Below are 20,448 nucleotides of genomic sequence, written 5' to 3'. Positions count from 1 at the left end.
AATTTGCTTGAAGGTACCTTCAGGGATGTAAAAGGAAGAGCAATTTTGCACATTTTTGGCGCTTTAGGTACGGTTCAAATGGGATTGCAATAAGAGTTCTGACCTCTAAGTCTGAAAAGAGATTTCCTTAAATTGACACATAACAAAGCAACAAACGTGGGGTTTTACCTGACATAAATCCAGCAGTTTAGGCCAAAAAAAAGAGCAGGTTTTTAGGTAGGTCTTGCTTCGTTTGTACCTTCAGTACTAAAGATTGGCTTTACCTAACAACGATCCAGCCCAATGAAAATAGGAAGGTTTGTAATAGTTAAATTCTTTCTTAATCAATATCTTACATATACTAAACTTACTCAACTGGCTAGAATGGGGATCTAACCCTCGACCTTGGTGTTATTAGTACCACGCTAACCAGCCACATTTTCCACATGTAAAATGTCAAAATGTGCGCAAGGGACCATATAATATAAGAGTTGGCTTGAAGGTACCTTCAGGGATGTAAAAGGAAGAGCAATTTTGCACATTTTTGGCGCTTTAGGTACGGTTCAAATGGGATTGCAATAAGAGTTCTGACCTCTAAGTCTGAAAAGAGATTTCCTTAAATTGACACATAACAAAGCAACAAACGTGGGGTTTTACCTGACATAAATCCAGCAGTTTAGGCCAAAAAAAAGCAGCAGGTTTTTAGGTAGGTCTTGCTTCGTTTGTACCTTCAGTACTAAAGATCGGCTTTACCTAACAACGATCCAGCCCAATTAAAATCGGCACATTTGCAATATTTAAACTATTTCTCAAGCAACTGGCTAGTATGGGGATCGAACCCACGACCTTGGCGTTATTAGCACCACGCTCTAACCAACTGAGCTAACCAGCCAAATTTGTCAGGAGTAAAAGGTCAAAATGTGCTTATGTGACTATATAAGACTAGAATTTGCTTGAAGGTACCTTCAGGGATGTAAAAGGAAGAGCAATTTTGCACATTTTTGGGGCTTTAGGTACGGTTCAAATGGGATTGAATTAAGTGTTCTGACCTCTAAGTCTGAAAAGAGATTTCCTTAAATTGACACATAACAAAGCAACAAACGTGGGATTATACCTGCCATAAATCCAGCAGTTTAGGCCAAAAAAAAACAGCAGGTTTTTAGGTAGAATGTCTTGCTTCGTTTGTACCATCAGTACTAAAGATCGGCTTTACCTAACAACGAACCAGCCCAATGAAAATCGGCAGGTTTGTAATATTTAAACTATTTCTCAAGCAAAGTCTTTCAACCGCCACACATACTAAACTGGCTAGTATGGGCATCGAACCCACGACCTTGGCGTAATTAGCACCACGCTCTAACCAACTGAGCTAACCAGCCAAAGTTCTTATGAGTGAAATGTCAAAATGTGCTCATGTGACCATATAAGACTAGAATTTGCTTGAAGGTACCTTCAGGGATGTAAAAGGAAGAGCAATTTTGCACATTTTTGGCGCTTTAGGTACGGTTCAAATGGGATTGCAATAAGTGTTCTGACCTCTAAGTCTGAAAAGAGATTTCCTTAAATTGACACTTAACAAAGCACCAAACGTGGGATTATACCTGACATAAATCCACTAGTTTAGGCCAAAAAAAGCAGCAGTTTTTAAGTATAAGGTCTTGCCTCGTTTGTACCTTCAGTACTAAAGATTGGCTTTACCTAACAACGATCCAGCCCAATGAAAATAGGAAGGTTTGTAATAGTTAAATTCTTTCTTAATCAATATCTTACATATACTAAACTTACTCAACTGGCTAGAATGGGGATCTAACCCTCGACCTTGGTGTTATTAGTACCACGCTAACCAGCCACATTTTCCACATGTAAAATGTCAAAATGTGCGCAAGGGACCATATAATATAAGAGTTGGCTTGAAGGTACCTTCAGGGATGTAAAAGGAAGAGCAATTTTGCACATTTTTGGCGCTTTAGGTACGGTTCAAATGGGATTGCAATAAGAGTTCTGACCTCTAAGTCTGAAAAGAGATTTCCTTAAATTGACACATAACAAAGCAACAAACGTGGGGTTTTACCTGACATAAATCCAGCAGTTTAGGCCAAAAAAAGCAGCAGGTTTTTAGGTAGGTCTTGCTTCGTTTGTACCTTCAGTACTAAAGATCGGCTTTACCTAACAACGATCCAGCCCAATTAAAATCGGCACGTTTGCAATATTTAAACTATTTCTCAAGCAACCGGCTAGTATGGGGATCGAACCCACGACCTTGGCGTTATTAGCACCACGCTCCTACCAACTGAGCTAACCAGCCAAAGTTGTCAGGTGTAAAAGGTCAAAATGTGCTTATGTGACTATATAAGACTAGAATTTGCTTGAAGGTACCTTCAGGGATGTAAAAGGAAGAGCAATTTTGCACATTTTTGGCGCTTTAGGTACGGTTCAAATGGGATTGAATTAAGTGTTCTGACCTCTAAGTCTGAAAAGAGATTTCCTTAAATTGAGACATAACAAAGCAACAAACGTGGGATTATACCTGACATAAATCCAGCAGTTTAGGCCAAAAAAAAAACAGCAGGTTTTTAGGTAGAAGGTCTTGCTTCGTTTGTACCATCAGTACTAAAGATCGGCTTTACCTAACAACGATCCAGCCCAATGAAAATCGGCAGGTTTTAAACCTGAGAACCTTGGCTCGATAGCTGATTGTTAAATTCTTTCTTAATCAATATCTTACATATACTAAACTTACTCAACTGGCTAGAATGGGGATCTAACCCACGACCTTGGCGTTATTAGCACCACGCTCTAACCAACTGAGCTAACCAGCCAAAGTTCTTATGAGTGAAATGTCAAAATGTACTCATGTGACTATATAAGACTAGAATTTGCTTGAAGGTACCTTCAGGGATGTAAAAGGAAGAGCAATTTTGCACATTTTTGGCGCTTTAGGTACGGTTCAAATGGGATTGCAATAAGTGTTCTGACCTCTAAGTCTGAAAAGAGATTTCCTTAAATTGACACATAACAAAGCACCAAACGTGGGATTATACCTGACATAAATCCACTAGTTTAGGCCAAAAAAAGCAGCTGTTTTTAAGTATAAGGTCTTGCTTCGTTTGTACCTTCAGTACTAAAGATCGGCTTTACCTAACAACGATCCAGCCCAATGAAAATCGGCAGGTTTGTTATATTTAAACTATTTCTCAAGCAATATGTTTCGACCGCCACACATACTAAACTGGCTTGTATGGGCATCGAACCCACAACCTTGGTGTTATTAGCTCTACACTCTAACCAACTGAGCTAACCAGCCAAGGTTCTCAGGTTTAAAATGTCAAAATGTGCTCATGTGACTTTATACGACTAGAATTTGCTTGAAGGTACCTTCAGGGATGTAAAAGGAAGAGCAATTTTGCACATTTTTGGCGCTTTAGGTACGGTTCAAATGGGATTGCAATAAGAGTTCTGACCTCTAAGTCTGAAAAGAGATTTCCTTAAATTGACACATAACAAAGCAACAAACGTGGGGTTTTACCTGACATAAATCCAGCAGTTTAGGCCAAAAAAAGCAGCAGGTTTTTAGGTAGGTCTTGCTTCGTTTGTACCTTCAGTACTAAAGATCGGCTTTACCTAACAACGATCCAGCCCAATTAAAATCGGCACGTTTGCAATATTTAAAGTATTTCTCAAGCAACTGGCTAGTATGGGGATCGAACCCACGACCTTGGCGTTATTAGCACCACGCTCTAACCAACTGAGCTAACCAGCCAAATTTGTCGGCAGTAAAAGGTCAAAATGTGCTTATGTGACTATATAAGACTAGAATTTGCTTGAAGGTACCTTCAGGGATGTAAAAGGAAGAGCAATTTTGCACATTTTTGGCGCTTTAGGTACGGTTCAAATGGGATTGCAATAAGAGTTCTGACCTCTAAGTCTGAAAAGAGATTTCCTTAAATTGACACATAACAAAGCAACAAACGTGGGGTTTTACCTGACATAAATCCAGCAGTTTAGGCCAAAAAAAAGAGCAGGTTTTTAGGTAGGTCTTGCTTCGTTTGTACCTTCAGTACTAAAGATTGGCTTTACCTAACAACGATCCAGCCCAATGAAAATAGGAAGGTTTGTATGTGTTAAATTCTTTCTTAATCAATATCTTACATATACTAAACTTACTCAACTGGCTAGAATGGGGATCTAACCCTCGACCTTGGTGTTATTAGTACCACGCTAACCAGCCACATTTTCCACATGTAAAATGTCAAAATGTGCGCAAGGGACCATATAATATAAGAGTTGGCTTGAAGGTACCTTCAGGGATGTAAAAGGAAGAGCAATTTTGCACATTTTTGGCGCTTTAGGTACGGTTCAAATGGGATTGCAATAAGAGTTCTGACCTCTAAGTCTGAAAAGAGATTTCCTTAAATTGACACATAACAAAGCAACAAACGTGGGGTTTTACCTGACATAAATCCAGCAGTTTAGGCCAAAAAAAGCAGCAGGTTTTTAGGTAGGTCTTGCTTCGTTTGTACCTTCAGTACTAAAGATCGGCTTTACCTAACAACGATCCAGCCCAATTAAAATCGGCACGTTTGCAATATTTAAAGTATTTCTCAAGCAACTGGCTAGTATGGGGATCGAACCCACGACCTTGGCGTTATTAGCACCACGCTCTAACCAACTGAGCTAACCAGCCAAATTTGTCAGCAGTAAAAGGTCAAAATGTGCTTATGTGACTATATAAGACTAGAATTTGCTTGAAGGTACCTTCAGGGATGTAAAAGGAAGAGCAATTTTGCACATTTTTGGCGCTTTAGGTACGGTTCAAATGGGATTGCAATAAGAGTTCTGACCTCTAAGTCTGAAAAGAGATTTCCTTAAATTGACACATAACAAAGCAACAAACGTGGGGTTTTACCTGACATAAATCCAGCAGTTTAGGCCAAAAAAAAGAGCAGGTTTTTAGGTAGGTCTTGCTTCGTTTGTACCTTCAGTACTAAAGATTGGCTTTACCTAACAACGATCCAGCCCAATGAAAATAGGAAGGTTTGTAATAGTTAAATTCTTTCTTAATCAATATCTTACATATACTAAACTTACTCAACTGGCTAGAATGGGGATCTAACCCTCGACCTTGGTGTTATTAGTACCACGCTAACCAGCCACATTTTCCACATGTAAAATGTCAAAATGTGCGCAAGGGACCATATAATATAAGAGTTGGCTTGAAGGTACCTTCAGGGATGTAAAAGGAAGAGCAATTTTGCACATTTTTGGCGCTTTAGGTACGGTTCAAATGGGATTGCAATAAGAGTTCTGACCTCTAAGTCTGAAAAGAGATTTCCTTAAATTGACACATAACAAAGCAACAAACGTGGGGTTTTACCTGACATAAATCCAGCAGTTTAGGCCAAAAAAAAGCAGCAGGTTTTTAGGTAGGTCTTGCTTCGTTTGTACCTTCAGTACTAAAGATCGGCTTTACCTAACAACGATCCAGCCCAATTAAAATCGGCACATTTGCAATATTTAAACTATTTCTCAAGCAACTGGCTAGTATGGGGATCGAACCCACGACCTTGGCGTTATTAGCACCACGCTCTAACCAACTGAGCTAACCAGCCAAATTTGTCAGGAGTAAAAGGTCAAAATGTGCTTATGTGACTATATAAGACTAGAATTTGCTTGAAGGTACCTTCAGGGATGTAAAAGGAAGAGCAATTTTGCACATTTTTGGGGCTTTAGGTACGGTTCAAATGGGATTGAATTAAGTGTTCTGACCTCTAAGTCTGAAAAGAGATTTCCTTAAATTGACACATAACAAAGCAACAAACGTGGGATTATACCTGCCATAAATCCAGCAGTTTAGGCCAAAAAAAAACAGCAGGTTTTTAGGTAGAATGTCTTGCTTCGTTTGTACCATCAGTACTAAAGATCGGCTTTACCTAACAACGAACCAGCCCAATGAAAATCGGCAGGTTTGTAATATTTAAACTTTTTCTCAAGCAAAGTCTTTCAACCGCCACACATACTAAACTGGCTAGTATGGGCATCGAACCCACGACCTTGGCGTAATTAGCACCACGCTCTAACCAACTGAGCTAACCAGCCAAAGTTCTTATGAGTGAAATGTCAAAATGTGCTCATGTGACTATATAAGACTAGAATTTGCTTGAAGGTACCTTCAGGGATGTAAAAGGAAGAGCAATTTTGCACATTTTTGGCGCTTTAGGTACGGTTCAAATGGGATTGCAATAAGTGTTCTGACCTCTAAGTCTGAAAAGAGATTTCCTTAAATTGACACTTAACAAAGCACCAAACGTGGGATTATACCTGACATAAATCCACTAGTTTAGGCCAAAAAAAGCAGCAGTTTTTAAGTATAAGGTCTTGCCTCGTTTGTACCTTCAGTACTAAAGATTGGCTTTACCTAACAACGATCCAGCCCAATGAAAATAGGAAGGTTTGTAATAGTTAAATTCTTTCTTAATCAATATCTTACATATACTAAACTTACTCAACTGGCTAGAATGGGGATCTAACCCTCGACCTTGGTGTTATTAGTACCACGCTAACCAGCCACATTTTCCACATGTAAAATGTCAAAATGTGCGCAAGGGACCATATAATATAAGAGTTGGCTTGAAGGTACCTTCAGGGATGTAAAAGGAAGAGCAATTTTGCACATTTTTGGCGCTTTAGGTACGGTTCAAATGGGATTGCAATAAGAGTTCTGACCTCTAAGTCTGAAAAGAGATTTCCTTAAATTGACACATAACAAAGCAACAAACGTGGGGTTTTACCTGACATAAATCCAGCAGTTTAGGCCAAAAAAAGCAGCAGGTTTTTAGGTAGGTCTTGCTTCGTTTGTACCTTCAGTACTAAAGATCGGCTTTACCTAACAACGATCCAGCCCAATTAAAATCGGCACGTTTGCAATATTTAAACTATTTCTCAAGCAACCGGCTAGTATGGGGATCGAACCCACGACCTTGGCGTTATTAGCACCACGCTCCTACCAACTGAGCTAACCAGCCAAAGTTGTCAGGTGTAAAAGGTCAAAATGTGCTTATGTGACTATATAAGACTAGAATTTGCTTGAAGGTACCTTCAGGGATGTAAAAGGAAGAGCAATTTTGCACATTTTTGGCGCTTTAGGTACGGTTCAAATGGGATTGAATTAAGTGTTCTGACCTCTAAGTCTGAAAAGAGATTTCCTTAAATTGAGACATAACAAAGCAACAAACGTGGGATTATACCTGACATAAATCCAGCAGTTTAGGCCAAAAAAAAAACAGCAGGTTTTTAGGTAGAAGGTCTTGCTTCGTTTGTACCATCAGTACTAAAGATCGGCTTTACCTAACAACGATCCAGCCCAATGAAAATCGGCAGGTTTGTAATATTTAAACTATTTCTCAAGCAATATCTTTCGACCGCCACACATACTAAACTGGCTTGTATGGGCATGGAACCCACAACCTTGGTGTTATTAGCACTACGCTCTAACCAACTGAGCTATCGAGCCAAGGTTCTCAGGTTTAAAATGTCAAAATGTGCTCATGTGACTTTATACGACTAGAATTTGCTTGAAGGTACCTTCAGGGATGTAAAAGGAAGAGCAATTTTGCACATTTTTGGCGCTTTAGGTACGGTTCAAATGGGATTGCAATAAGAGTTCTGACCTCTAAGTCTGAAAAGAGATTTCCTTAAATTGACACATAACAAAGCAACAAACGTGAGGTTTTACCTGACATAAATCCAGCAGTTTAGGCCAAAAAAAAGCAGCAGGTTTTTAGGTAGGTCTTGCTTCGTTTGTACCTTCAGTACTAAAGATCGGCTTTACCTAACAACAATCCAGCCCAATGAAAATCGGCACGTTTGCAATATTTAAACTATTTCTCAAGCAACTGGCTAGTATGGGGATCGAACCCACGACCTTGGCGTTATTAGCACCACGCTCTAACCAACTGAGCTAACCAGCCAAATTTGTCAGGAGTAAAAGGTCAAAATGTGCTTATGTGACTATATAAGACTAGAATTTGCTTGAAGGTACCTTCAGGGATGTAAAAGGAAGAGCAATTTTGCACATTTTTGGCGCTTTAGGTACGGTTCAAATGGGATTGAATTAAGTGTTCTGACCTCTAAGTCTGAAAAGAGATTTCCTTAAATTGACACATAACAAAGCAACAAACGTGGGATTATACCTGCCATAAATCCAGCAGTTTAGGCCAAAAAAAAACAGCAGGTTTTTAGGTAGAATGTCTTGCTTCGTTTGTACCATCAGTACTAAAGATCGGCTTTACCTAACAACGAACCAGCCCAATGAAAATCGGCAGGTTTGTAATATTTAAACTATTTCTCAAGCAAAGTCTTTCAACCGCCACACATACTAAACTGGCTAGTATGGGCATCGAACCCACGACCTTGGCGTAATTAGCACCACGCTCTAACCAACTGAGCTAACCAGCCAAAGTTCTTATGAGTGAAATGTCAAAATGTGCTCATGTGACTATATAAGACTAGAATTTGCTTGAAGGTACCTTCAGGGATGTAAAAGGAAGAGCAATTTTGCACATTTTTGGCGCTTTAGGTACGGTTCAAATGGGATTGCAATAAGTGTTCTGACCTCTAAGTCTGAAAAGAGATTTCCTTAAATTGACACTTAACAAAGCACCAAACGTGGGATTATACCTGACATAAATCCACTAGTTTAGGCCAAAAAAAGCAGCAGTTTTTAAGTATAAGGTCTTGCCTCGTTTGTACCTTCAGTACTAAAGATTGGCTTTACCTAACAACGATCCAGCCCAATGAAAATAGGAAGGTTTGTAATAGTTAAATTCTTTCTTAATCAATATCTTACATATACTAAACTTACTCAACTGGCTAGAATGGGGATCTAACCCTCGACCTTGGTGTTATTAGTACCACGCTAACCAGCCACATTTTCCACATGTAAAATGTCAAAATGTGCGCAAGGGACCATATAATATAAGAGTTGGCTTGAAGGTACCTTCAGGGATGTAAAAGGAAGAGCAATTTTGCACATTTTTGGCGCTTTAGGTACGGTTCAAATGGGATTGCAATAAGAGTTCTGACCTCTAAGTCTGAAAAGAGATTTCCTTAAATTGACACATAACAAAGCAACAAACGTGGGGTTTTACCTGACATAAATCCAGCAGTTTAGGCCAAAAAAAGCAGCAGGTTTTTAGGTAGGTCTTGCTTCGTTTGTACCTTCAGTACTAAAGATCGGCTTTACCTAACAACGATCCAGCCCAATTAAAATCGGCACGTTTGCAATATTTAAACTATTTCTCAAGCAACCGGCTAGTATGGGGATCGAACCCACGACCTTGGCGTTATTAGCACCACGCTCCTACCAACTGAGCTAACCAGCCAAAGTTGTCAGGTGTAAAAGGTCAAAATGTGCTTATGTGACTATATAAGACTAGAATTTGCTTGAAGGTACCTTCAGGGATGTAAAAGGAAGAGCAATTTTGCACATTTTTGGCGCTTTAGGTACGGTTCAAATGGGATTGAATTAAGTGTTCTGACCTCTAAGTCTGAAAAGAGATTTCCTTAAATTGAGACATAACAAAGCAACAAACGTGGGATTATACCTGACATAAATCCAGCAGTTTAGGCCAAAAAAAAAACAGCAGGTTTTTAGGTAGAAGGTCTTGCTTCGTTTGTACCATCAGTACTAAAGATCGGCTTTACCTAACAACGATCCAGCCCAATGAAAATCGGCAGGTTTGTAATATTTAAACTATTTCTCAAGCAATATCTTTCGACCGCCACACATACTAAACTGGCTTGTATGGGCATGGAACCCACAACCTTGGTGTTATTAGCACTACGCTCTAACCAACTGAGCTATCGAGCCAAGGTTCTCAGGTTTAAAATGTCAAAATGTGCTCATGTGACTTTATACGACTAGAATTTGCTTGAAGGTACCTTCAGGGATGTAAAAGGAAGAGCAATTTTGCACATTTTTGGCGCTTTAGGTACGGTTCAAATGGGATTGCAATAAGAGTTCTGACCTCTAAGTCTGAAAAGAGATTTCCTTAAATTGACACATAACAAAGCAACAAACGTGAGGTTTTACCTGACATAAATCCAGCAGTTTAGGCCAAAAAAAAGCAGCAGGTTTTTAGGTAGGTCTTGCTTCGTTTGTACCTTCAGTACTAAAGATCGGCTTTACCTAACAACAATCCAGCCCAATGAAAATCGGCACGTTTGCAATATTTAAACTATTTCTCAAGCAACTGGCTAGTATGGGGATCGAACCCACGACCTTGGCGTTATTAGCACCACGCTCTAACCAACTGAGCTAACCAGCCAAATTTGTCAGGAGTAAAAGGTCAAAATGTGCTTATGTGACTATATAAGACTAGAATTTGCTTGAAGGTACCTTCAGGGATGTAAAAGGAAGAGCAATTTTGCACATTTTTGGCGCTTTAGGTACGGTTCAAATGGGATTGAATTAAGTGTTCTGACCTCTAAGTCTGAAAAGAGATTTCCTTAAATTGACACATAACAAAGCAACAAACGTGGGATTATACCTGCCATAAATCCAGCAGTTTAGGCCAAAAAAAAACAGCAGGTTTTTAGGTAGAATGTCTTGCTTCGTTTGTACCATCAGTACTAAAGATCGGCTTTACCTAACAACGAACCAGCCCAATGAAAATCGGCAGGTTTGTAATATTTAAACTATTTCTCAAGCAAAGTCTTTCAACCGCCACACATACTAAACTGGCTAGTATGGGCATCGAACCCACGACCTTGGCGTAATTAGCACCACGCTCTAACCAACTGAGCTAACCAGCCAAAGTTCTTATGAGTGAAATGTCAAAATGTGCTCATGTGACTATATAAGACTAGAATTTGCTTGAAGGTACCTTCAGGGATGTAAAAGGAAGAGCAATTTTGCACATTTTTGGCGCTTTAGGTACGGTTCAAATGGGATTGCAATAAGTGTTCTGACCTCTAAGTCTGAAAAGAGATTTCCTTAAATTGACACTTAACAAAGCACCAAACGTGGGATTATACCTGACATAAATCCACTAGTTTAGGCCAAAAAAAGCAGCAGTTTTTAAGTATAAGGTCTTGCCTCGTTTGTACCTTCAGTACTAAAGATTGGCTTTACCTAACAACGATCCAGCCCAATGAAAATAGGAAGGTTTGTAATAGTTAAATTCTTTCTTAATCAATATCTTACATATACTAAACTTACTCAACTGGCTAGAATGGGGATCTAACCCTCGACCTTGGTGTTATTAGTACCACGCTAACCAGCCACATTTTCCACATGTAAAATGTCAAAATGTGCGCAAGGGACCATATAATATAAGAGTTGGCTTGAAGGTACCTTCAGGGATGTAAAAGGAAGAGCAATTTTGCACATTTTTGGCGCTTTAGGTACGGTTCAAATGGGATTGCAATAAGAGTTCTGACCTCTAAGTCTGAAAAGAGATTTCCTTAAATTGACACATAACAAAGCAACAAACGTGGGGTTTTACCTGACATAAATCCAGCAGTTTAGGCCAAAAAAAGCAGCAGGTTTTTAGGTAGGTCTTGCTTCGTTTGTACCTTCAGTACTAAAGATCGGCTTTACCTAACAACGATCCAGCCCAATTAAAATCGGCACGTTTGCAATATTTAAACTATTTCTCAAGCAACCGGCTAGTATGGGGATCGAACCCACGACCTTGGCGTTATTAGCACCACGCTCCTACCAACTGAGCTAACCAGCCAAAGTTGTCAGGTGTAAAAGGTCAAAATGTGCTTATGTGACTATATAAGACTAGAATTTGCTTGAAGGTACCTTCAGGGATGTAAAAGGAAGAGCAATTTTGCACATTTTTGGCGCTTTAGGTACGGTTCAAATGGGATTGAATTAAGTGTTCTGACCTCTAAGTCTGAAAAGAGATTTCCTTAAATTGAGACATAACAAAGCAACAAACGTGGGATTATACCTGACATAAATCCAGCAGTTTAGGCCAAAAAAAAAACAGCAGGTTTTTAGGTAGAAGGTCTTGCTTCGTTTGTACCATCAGTACTAAAGATCGGCTTTACCTAACAACGATCCAGCCCAATGAAAATCGGCAGGTTTGTAATATTTAAACTATTTCTCAAGCAATATCTTTCGACCGCCACACATACTAAACTGGCTTGTATGGGCATCGAACCCACAACCTTGGTGTTATTAGCACTACGCTCTAACCAACTGAGCTATCGAGCCAAGGTTCTCAGGTTTAAAATGTCAAAATGTGCTCATGTGACTTTATACGACTAGAATTTGCTTGAAGGTACCTTCAGGGATGTAAAAGGAAGAGCAATTTTGCACATTTTTGGCGCTTTAGGTACGGTTCAAATGGGATTGCAATAAGAGTTCTGACCTCTAAGTCTGAAAAGAGATTTCCTTAAATTGACACATAACAAAGCAACAAACGTGGGGTTTTACCTGACATAAATCCAGCAGTTTAGGCCAAAAAAAAGCAGCAGGTTTTTAGGTAGGTCTTGCTTCGTTTGTACCTTCAGTACTAAAGATAGGCTTTACCTAACAACAATCCAGCCCAATGAAAATCGGCACGTTTGCAATATTTAAACTATTTCTCAAGCAACTTGCTAGTATGGGGATCAAACCCACGACCTCGGCGTTATTAGCACCACGCTCTAACCAACTGAGCTAACCAGCCAAAATTCTTATGAGTGAAATGTCAAAATGTGCTCATGTGACTATATAAGACTAGAATTTGCTTGAAGGTACCTTCAGGGATGTAAAAGGAAGAGCAATTTTGCACATTTTTGGCGCTTTAGGTACGGTTCAAATGGGATTGCAATAAGTGTTCTGACCTCTAAGTCTGAAAAGAGATTTCCTTAAATTGACACATAACAAAGCACCAAACGTGGGATTATACCTGACATAAATCCACTAGTTTAGGCCAAAAAAAGCAGCAGTTTTTAAGTATAAGGTCTTGCTTCGTTTGTACCTTCAGTACTAAAGATTGGCTTTACCTAACAACGATCCAGCCCAATGAAAATAGGAAGGTTTGTAATAGTTAAATTCTTTCTTAATCAATATCTTACATATACTAAACTTACTCAACTGGCTAGAATGGGGATCTAACCCTCGACCTTGGTGTTATTAGTACCACGCTAACCAGCCACATTTTTCACATGTAAAATGTCAAAATGTGCGCAAGGGACCATATAATATAAGAGTTGGCTTGAAGGTACCTTCAGGGATGTAAAAGGAAGAACAATTTTGCACATTTTTGGCGCTTTAGGTACGGTTCAAATGGGATTGAAATAAGTGTTCTGACCTCTAAGTCTGAAAAGAGATTTCCTTAAATTGAGACATAACAAAGCAACAAACGTGGGATTATACCTGACATAAATCCAGCAGTTTAGGCCAAAAAAAAAACAGCAGGTTTTTAGGTAGAAGGTCTTGCTTCGTTTGTACCATCAGTACTAAAGATCGGCTTTACCTAACAACGATCCAGCCCAATGAAAATCGGCAGGTTTGTTATATTTAAACTATTTCTCAAGCAATATGTTTCGACCGCCACACATACTAAACTGGCTTGTAAGGGCATCGAACCCACAACCTTGGTGTTATTAGCTCTACACTCTAACCAACTGAGCTAACCAGCCAAGGTTCTCAGGTTTAAAATGTCAAAATGTGCTCATGTGACTTTATACGACTAGCATTTGCTTGAAGGTACCTTCAGGGATGTAAAAGGAAGAGCAATTTTGCACATTTTTGGCGCTTTAGGTACGGTTCAAATGGGATTGCAATAAGAGTTCTGACCTCTAAGTCTGAAAAGAGATTTCCTTAAATTGACACATAACAAAGCAACAAACGTGGGGTTTTACCTGACATAAATCCAGCAGTTTAGGCCAAAAAAAGCAGCAGGTTTTTAGGTAGGTCTTGCTTCGTTTGTACCTTCAGTACTAAAGATCGGCTTTACCTAACAACGATCCAGCCCAATTAAAATCGGCACGTTTGCAATATTTAAACTATTTCTCAAGCAACTGGCTAGTATGGGGATCGAACCCACGACCTTGGCGTTATTAGCACCACGCTCTAACCAACTGAGCTAACCAGCCAAATTTGTCAGCAGTAAAAGGTCAAAATGTGCTTATGTGACTATATAAGACTAGAATTTGCTTGAAGGTACCTTCAGGGATGTAAAAGGAAGAGCAATTTTGCACATTTTTGGCGCTTTAGGTACGGTTCAAATGGGATTGCAATAAGAGTTCTGACCTCTAAGTCTGAAAAGAGATTTCCTTAAATTGACACATAACAAAGCAACAAACGTGGGGTTTTACCTGACATAAATCCAGCAGTTTAGGCCAAAAAAAAGAGCAGGTTTTTAGGTAGGTCTTGCTTCGTTTGTACCTTCAGTACTAAAGATTGGCTTTACCTAACAACGATCCAGCCCAATGAAAATAGGAAGGTTTGTAATAGTTAAATTCTTTCTTAATCAATATCTTACATATACTAAACTTACTCAACTGGCTAGAATGGGGATCTAACCCTCGACCTTGGTGTTATTAGTACCACGCTAACCAGCCACATTTTCCACATGTAAAATGTCAAAATGTGCGCAAGGGACCATATAATATAAGAGTTGGCTTGAAGGTACCTTCAGGGATGTAAAAGGAAGAGCAATTTTGCACATTTTTGGCGCTTTAGGTACGGTTCAAATGGGATTGCAATAAGAGTTCTGACCTCTAAGTCTGAAAAGAGATTTCCTTAAATTGACACATAACAAAGCAACAAACGTGGGGTTTTACCTGACATAAATCCAGCAGTTTAGGCCAAAAAAAAGCAGCAGGTTTTTAGGTAGGTCTTGCTTCGTTTGTACCTTCAGTACTAAAGATCGGCTTTACCTAACAACGATCCAGCCCAATTAAAATCGGCACGTTTGCAATATTTAAACTATTTCTCAAGCAACTGGCTAGTATGGGGATCGAACCCACGACCTCGGCGTTATTAGCACCACGCTCTAACCAACTGAGCTAACCAGCCAAATTTGTCAGGAGTAAAAGGTCAAAATGTGCTTATGTGACTATATAAGACTAGAATTTGCTTGAAGGTACCTTCAGGGATGTAAAAGGAAGAGCAATTTTGCACATTTTTGGCGCTTTAGGTACGGTTCAAATGGGATTGAATTAAGTGTTCTGACCTCTAAGTCTGAAAAGAGATTTCCTTAAATTGACACATAACAAAGCAACAAACGTGGGATTATACCTGCCATAAATCCAGCAGTTTAGGCCAAAAAAAAACAGCAGGTTTTTAGGTAGAAGGTCTTGCTTCGTTTGTACCATCAGTACTAAAGATCGGCTTTACCTAACAAAGATCCAGCCCAATGAAAATAGGAAGGTTTGTAATTGTTAAATTCTTTCTTAATCAATATCTTACATATACTAAACTTATTCAACTGGCTAGAATGGGGATCTAACCCACAACCTTGGCGTTCTTAGCACCACGCTCTAACCAACTGAGCTAACCAGCCAAAGTTCTTATGAGTGAAATGTCAAAATGTGCTCATGTGACTATATAAGACTAGAATTTGCTTGAAGGTACCTTCAGGGATGTAAAAGGAAGAGCAATTTTGCACATTTTTGGCGCTTTAGGTACGGTTCAAATGGGATTGCAATAAGTGTTCTGACCTCTAAGTCTGAAAAGAGATTTCCTTAAATTGACACATAACAAAGCACCAAACGTGGGATTATACCTGACATAAATCCACTAGTTTAGGCCAAAAAAAGCAGCAGTTTTTAAGTATAAGGTCTTGCTTCGTTTGTACCTTCAGTACTAAAGATTGGCTTTACCTAACAACGATCCAGCCCAATGAAAATAGGAAGGTTTGTAATAGTTAAATTCTTTCTTAATCAATATCTTACATATACTAAACTTACTCAACTGGCTAGAATGGGGATCTAACCCTCGACCTTGGTGTTATTAGTACCACGCTAACCAGCCACATTTTCCACATGTAAAATGTCAAAATGTGCGCAAGGGACCATATAATATAAGAGTTGGCTTGAAGGTACCTTCAGGGATGTAAAAGGAAGAACAATTTTGCACATTTTTGGCGCTTTAGGTACGGTTCAAATGGGATTGAAATAAGTGTTCTGACCTCTAAGTCTGAAAAGAGATTTCCTTAAATTGAGACATAACAAAGCAACAAACGTGGGATTATACCTGACATAAATCCAGCAGTTTAGGCCAAAAAAAAAAACAGCAGGTTTTTAGGTAGAAGGTCTTGCTTCGTTTGTACCATCAGTACTAAAGATCGGCTTTACCTAACAACGATCCAGCCCAATGAAAATCGGCAGGTTTGTTATATTTAAACTATTTCTCAAGCAATATGTTTCGACCGCCACACATACTAAACTGGCTTGTAAGGGCATCGAACCCACAACCTTGGTGTTATTAGCTCTACACTCTAACCAACTGAGCTAACCAGCCAAGGTTCTCTGGTTTAAAATGTCAAAATGTGCTCATGTGACTTTATACGACTAGAATTTGCTTGAAGGTACCTTCAGGGATGTAAAAGGAAGAGCAATTTTGCACATTTTTGGCGCTTTAGGTACGGTTCAAATGGGATTGCAATAAGAGTTCTGACCTCTAAGTCTGAAAAGAGATTTCCTTAAATTGACACATAACAAAGCAACAAACGTGGGGTTTTACCTGACATAAATCCAGCAGTTTAGGCCAAAAAAAGCAGCAGGTTTTTAGGTAGGTCTTGCTTCGTTTGTACCTTCAGTACTAAAGATCGGCTTTACCTAACAACGATCCAGCCCAATTAAAATCGGCACGTTTGCAATATTTAAAGTATTTCTCAAGCAACTGGCTAGTATGGGGATCGAACCCACGACCTTGGCGTTATTTGCACCACGCTCTAACCAACTGAGCTAACCAGCCAAATTTGTCAGCAGTAAAAGGTCAAAATGTGCTTATGTGACTATATAAGACTAGAATTTGCTTGAAGGTACCTTCAGGGATGTAAAAGGAAGAGCAATTTTGCACATTTTTGGCGCTTTAGGTACGGTTCAAATGGGATTGCAATAAGAGTTCTGACCTCTAAGTCTGAAAAGAGATTTCCTTAAATTGACACATAACAAAGCAACAAACGTGGGGTTTTACCTGACATAAATCCAGCAGTTTAGGCCAAAAAAAAGAGCAGGTTTCTAGGTAGGTCTTGCTTCGTTTGTACCTTCAGTACTAAAGATTGGCTTTACCTAACAACGATCCAGCCCAATGAAAATAGGAAGGTTTGTAATAGTTAAATTCTTTCTTAATCAATATCTTACATATACTAAACTTACTCAACTGGCTAGAATGGGGATCTAACCCTCGACCTTGGTGTTATTAGTACCACGCTAACCAGCCACATTTTCCACATGTAAAATGTCAAAATGTGCGCAAGGGACCATATAATATAAGAGTTGGCTTGAAGGTACCTTCAGGGATGTAAAAGGAAGAGCAATTTTGCACATTTTTGGCGCTTTAGGTACGGTTCAAATGGGATTGCAATAAGAGTTCTGACCTCTAAGTCTGAAAAGAGATTTCCTTAAATTGACACATAACAAAGCAACAAACGTGGGGTTTTACCTGACATAAATCCAGCAGTTTAGGCCAAAAAAAAGCAGCAGGTTTTTAGGTAGGTCTTGCTTCGTTTGTACCTTCAGTACTAAAGATCGGCTTTACCTAACAACGATCCAGCCCAATTAAAATCGGCACGTTTGCAATATTTAAACTATTTCTCAAGCAACTGGCTAGTATGGGGATCGAACCCACGACCTCGGCGTTATTAGCACCACGCTCTAACCAACTGAGCTAACCAGCCAAATTTGTCAGGAGTAAAAGGTCAAAATGTGCTTATGTGACTATATAAGACTAGAATTTGCTTGAAGGTACCTTCAGGGATGTAAAAGGAAGAGCAATTTTGCACATTTTTGGCACTTTAGGTACGGTTCAAATGGGATTGAATTAAGTGTTCTGACCTCTAAGTCTGAAAAGAGATTTCCTTAAATTGACACATAACAAAGCAACAAACGTGGGATTATACCTGCCATAAATCCAGCAGTTTAGGCCAAAAAAAAACAGCAGGTTTTTAGGTAGAATGTCTTGCTTCGTTTGTACCATCAGTACTAAAGATCGGCTTTACCTAACAACGATCCAGCCCAATGAAAATCGGCAGGTTTGTAATATTTAAACTATTTCTCAAGCAAAGTCTTTCAACCGCCACACATACTAAACTGGCTAGTATGGGCATCGAACCCACGACCTTGGCGTAATTAGCACCACGCTCTAACCAACTGAGCTAACCAGCCAAAGTTCTTATGAGTGAAATGTCAAAATGTGCTCATGTGACTATATAAGACTAGAATTTGCTTGAAGGTACCTTCAGGGATGTAAAAGGAAGAGCAATTTTGCACATTTTTGGCGCTTTAGGTACGGTTCAAATGGGATTGCAATAAGTGTTCTGACCTCTAAGTCTGAAAAGAGATTTCCTTAAATTGACACTTAACAAAGCACCAAACGTGGGATTATACCTGACATAAATCCACTAGTTTAGGCCAAAAAAAGCAGCAGTTTTTAAGTATAAGGTCTTGCCTCGTTTGTACCTTCAGTACTAAAGATTGGCTTTACCTAACAACGATCCAGCCCAATGAAAATAGGAAGGTTTGTAATAGTTAAATTCTTTCTTAATCAATATCTTACATATACTAAACTTACTCAACTGGCTAGAATGGGGATCTAACCCTCGACCTTGGTGTTATTAGTACCACGCTAACCAGCCACATTTTCCACATGTAAAATGTCAAAATGTGCGCAAGGGACCATATAATATAAGAGTTGGCTTGAAGGTACCTTCAGGGATGTAAAAGGAAGAGCAATTTTGCACATTTTTGGCGCTTTAGGTACGGTTCAAATGGGATTGCAATAAGAGTTCTGACCTCTAAGTCTGAAAAGAGATTTCCTTAAATTGACACATAACAAAGCAACAAACGTGGGGTTTTACCTGACATAAATCCAGCAGTTTAGGCCAAAAAAAGCAGCAGGTTTTTAGGTAGGTCTTGCTTCGTTTGTACCTTCAGTACTAAAGATCGGCTTTACCTAACAACGATCCAGCCCAATTAAAATCGGCACGTTTGCAATATTTAAACTATTTCTCAAGCAACTGGCTAGTATGGGGATCGAACCCACGACCTTGGCGTTATTAGCACCACGCTCCTACCAACTGAGCTAACCAGCCAAAGTTGTCAGGTGTAAAAGGTCAAAATGTCCTTATGTGACTATATAAGACTAGAATTTGCTTGAAGGTACCTTCAGGGATGTAAAAGGAAGAGCAATTTTGCACATTTTTGGCGCTTTAGGTACGGTTCAAATGGGATTGAATTAAGTGTTCTGACCTCTAAGTCTGAAAAGAGATTTCCTTAAATTGAGACATAACAAAGCAACAAACGTGGGATTATACCTGACATAAATCCAGCAGTTTAGGCCAAAAAAAAACAGCAGGTTTTTAGGTAGAAGGTCTTGCTTCGTTTGTACCATCAGTACTAAAGATCGGCTTTACCTAACAACGATCCAGCCCAATGAAAATCGGCAGGTTTGTAATATTTAAACTATTTCTCAAGCAATATCTTTCGACCGCCACACATACTTAACTGGCTTGTGTGGGCATGGAACCCACAACCTTGGTGTTATTAGCACTACGCTCTAACCAACTGAGCTATCGAGCCAAGGTTCTCAGGTTTAAAATGTCAAAATGTGCTCATGTGACTTTATACGACTAGAATTTGCTTGAAGGTACCTTCAGGGATGTAAAAGGAAGAGCAATTTTGCACATTTTTGGCGCTTTAGGTACGGTTCAAATGGGATTGCAATAAGAGTTCTGACCTCTAAGTCTGAAAAGAGATTTCCTTAAATTGACACATAACAAAGCAACAAACGTGGGGTTTTACCTGACATAAATCCAGCAGTTTAGGCCAAAAAAAAGCAGCAGGTTTTTAGGTAGGTCTTGCTTCGTTTGTACCTTCAGTACTAAAGATCGGCTTTACCTAACAACGATCCAGCCCAATTAAAATCGGCACGTTTGCAATATTTAAACTATTTCTCAAGCAACTGGGTAGTATGGGGATCGAACCCACGACCTTGGCGTTATTAGCACCACGCTCTAACCAACTGAGCTAACCAGCCAAAGTTGTCAGGAGTAAAAGGTCAAAATGTGCTTATGTGACTATATAAGACTAGAATTTGCTTGAAGGTACCTTCAGGGATGTAAAAGGAAGAGCAATTTTGCACATTTTTGGCGCTTTAGGTACGGTTCAAATGGGATTGAATTAAGTGTTCTGACCTCTAAGTCTGAAAAGAGATTTCCTTAAATTGACACATAACAAAGCAACAAACGTGGGATTATACCTGCCATAAATCCAGCAGTTTAGGCCAAAAAAAAACAGCAG

The 20,448-nt window shown here is 39.3% G+C and overlaps 24 non-coding genes across 24 annotated transcripts; all 24 read right to left on the bottom strand.

Annotated features, from left to right (window-relative positions):
- Positions 1 to 797: 797 nt before the first annotated feature.
- trnai-aau (transfer RNA isoleucine (anticodon AAU)) lies at positions 798 to 871 on the bottom strand. The gene has a single exon. It is a non-coding gene; the product is annotated as a tRNA-Ile (tRNA).
- A 413-nt stretch (positions 872 to 1,284) lies between these two features.
- Positions 1,285 to 1,358, bottom strand: trnai-aau (transfer RNA isoleucine (anticodon AAU)). The gene has a single exon. It is a non-coding gene; the product is annotated as a tRNA-Ile (tRNA).
- Positions 1,359 to 2,210: 852 nt separating this feature from the next.
- On the bottom strand, positions 2,211 to 2,284 carry trnai-aau (transfer RNA isoleucine (anticodon AAU)). The gene has a single exon. It is a non-coding gene; the product is annotated as a tRNA-Ile (tRNA).
- A 440-nt stretch (positions 2,285 to 2,724) lies between these two features.
- trnai-aau (transfer RNA isoleucine (anticodon AAU)) lies at positions 2,725 to 2,798 on the bottom strand. The gene has a single exon. It is a non-coding gene; the product is annotated as a tRNA-Ile (tRNA).
- An 867-nt stretch (positions 2,799 to 3,665) lies between these two features.
- Positions 3,666 to 3,739, bottom strand: trnai-aau (transfer RNA isoleucine (anticodon AAU)). The gene has a single exon. It is a non-coding gene; the product is annotated as a tRNA-Ile (tRNA).
- Positions 3,740 to 4,589: 850 nt separating this feature from the next.
- On the bottom strand, positions 4,590 to 4,663 carry trnai-aau (transfer RNA isoleucine (anticodon AAU)). The gene has a single exon. It is a non-coding gene; the product is annotated as a tRNA-Ile (tRNA).
- An 851-nt stretch (positions 4,664 to 5,514) lies between these two features.
- On the bottom strand, positions 5,515 to 5,588 carry trnai-aau (transfer RNA isoleucine (anticodon AAU)). The gene has a single exon. It is a non-coding gene; the product is annotated as a tRNA-Ile (tRNA).
- A 413-nt stretch (positions 5,589 to 6,001) lies between these two features.
- Positions 6,002 to 6,075, bottom strand: trnai-aau (transfer RNA isoleucine (anticodon AAU)). The gene has a single exon. It is a non-coding gene; the product is annotated as a tRNA-Ile (tRNA).
- An 852-nt stretch (positions 6,076 to 6,927) lies between these two features.
- Positions 6,928 to 7,001, bottom strand: trnai-aau (transfer RNA isoleucine (anticodon AAU)). Its single transcript has one exon. It is a non-coding gene; the product is annotated as a tRNA-Ile (tRNA).
- Positions 7,002 to 7,872: 871 nt separating this feature from the next.
- trnai-aau (transfer RNA isoleucine (anticodon AAU)) lies at positions 7,873 to 7,946 on the bottom strand. Its single transcript has one exon. It is a non-coding gene; the product is annotated as a tRNA-Ile (tRNA).
- A 413-nt stretch (positions 7,947 to 8,359) lies between these two features.
- trnai-aau (transfer RNA isoleucine (anticodon AAU)) lies at positions 8,360 to 8,433 on the bottom strand. Its single transcript has one exon. It is a non-coding gene; the product is annotated as a tRNA-Ile (tRNA).
- Positions 8,434 to 9,285: 852 nt separating this feature from the next.
- On the bottom strand, positions 9,286 to 9,359 carry trnai-aau (transfer RNA isoleucine (anticodon AAU)). Its single transcript has one exon. It is a non-coding gene; the product is annotated as a tRNA-Ile (tRNA).
- An 871-nt stretch (positions 9,360 to 10,230) lies between these two features.
- Positions 10,231 to 10,304, bottom strand: trnai-aau (transfer RNA isoleucine (anticodon AAU)). The gene has a single exon. It is a non-coding gene; the product is annotated as a tRNA-Ile (tRNA).
- Positions 10,305 to 10,717: 413 nt separating this feature from the next.
- On the bottom strand, positions 10,718 to 10,791 carry trnai-aau (transfer RNA isoleucine (anticodon AAU)). The gene has a single exon. It is a non-coding gene; the product is annotated as a tRNA-Ile (tRNA).
- Positions 10,792 to 11,643: 852 nt separating this feature from the next.
- trnai-aau (transfer RNA isoleucine (anticodon AAU)) lies at positions 11,644 to 11,717 on the bottom strand. Its single transcript has one exon. It is a non-coding gene; the product is annotated as a tRNA-Ile (tRNA).
- An 871-nt stretch (positions 11,718 to 12,588) lies between these two features.
- trnai-aau (transfer RNA isoleucine (anticodon AAU)) lies at positions 12,589 to 12,662 on the bottom strand. Its single transcript has one exon. It is a non-coding gene; the product is annotated as a tRNA-Ile (tRNA).
- Positions 12,663 to 14,002: 1,340 nt separating this feature from the next.
- trnai-aau (transfer RNA isoleucine (anticodon AAU)) lies at positions 14,003 to 14,076 on the bottom strand. The gene has a single exon. It is a non-coding gene; the product is annotated as a tRNA-Ile (tRNA).
- Positions 14,077 to 14,927: 851 nt separating this feature from the next.
- trnai-aau (transfer RNA isoleucine (anticodon AAU)) lies at positions 14,928 to 15,001 on the bottom strand. Its single transcript has one exon. It is a non-coding gene; the product is annotated as a tRNA-Ile (tRNA).
- Positions 15,002 to 15,414: 413 nt separating this feature from the next.
- Positions 15,415 to 15,488, bottom strand: trnal-aag (transfer RNA leucine (anticodon AAG)). The gene has a single exon. It is a non-coding gene; the product is annotated as a tRNA-Leu (tRNA).
- Positions 15,489 to 16,829: 1,341 nt separating this feature from the next.
- trnai-aau (transfer RNA isoleucine (anticodon AAU)) lies at positions 16,830 to 16,903 on the bottom strand. Its single transcript has one exon. It is a non-coding gene; the product is annotated as a tRNA-Ile (tRNA).
- Positions 16,904 to 17,754: 851 nt separating this feature from the next.
- On the bottom strand, positions 17,755 to 17,828 carry trnai-aau (transfer RNA isoleucine (anticodon AAU)). Its single transcript has one exon. It is a non-coding gene; the product is annotated as a tRNA-Ile (tRNA).
- Positions 17,829 to 18,241: 413 nt separating this feature from the next.
- trnai-aau (transfer RNA isoleucine (anticodon AAU)) lies at positions 18,242 to 18,315 on the bottom strand. Its single transcript has one exon. It is a non-coding gene; the product is annotated as a tRNA-Ile (tRNA).
- Positions 18,316 to 19,167: 852 nt separating this feature from the next.
- On the bottom strand, positions 19,168 to 19,241 carry trnai-aau (transfer RNA isoleucine (anticodon AAU)). The gene has a single exon. It is a non-coding gene; the product is annotated as a tRNA-Ile (tRNA).
- An 870-nt stretch (positions 19,242 to 20,111) lies between these two features.
- Positions 20,112 to 20,185, bottom strand: trnai-aau (transfer RNA isoleucine (anticodon AAU)). The gene has a single exon. It is a non-coding gene; the product is annotated as a tRNA-Ile (tRNA).
- Between the last annotated feature and the right edge of the window lie 263 nt (positions 20,186 to 20,448).

Source organism: Eucyclogobius newberryi, unplaced genomic scaffold (assembly GCF_026437365.1).
Source record: "Eucyclogobius newberryi isolate DKJ021-1_F unplaced genomic scaffold, fEucNew1.0.hap1 SCAF_36, whole genome shotgun sequence".
NCBI classification, from domain to species: Eukaryota; Metazoa; Chordata; class Actinopteri; order Gobiiformes; family Gobiidae; genus Eucyclogobius; species Eucyclogobius newberryi.
The sequence above is the reverse complement of the archived record's forward strand: the minus strand, read 5'-3'. Positions and strand labels throughout refer to the sequence as shown.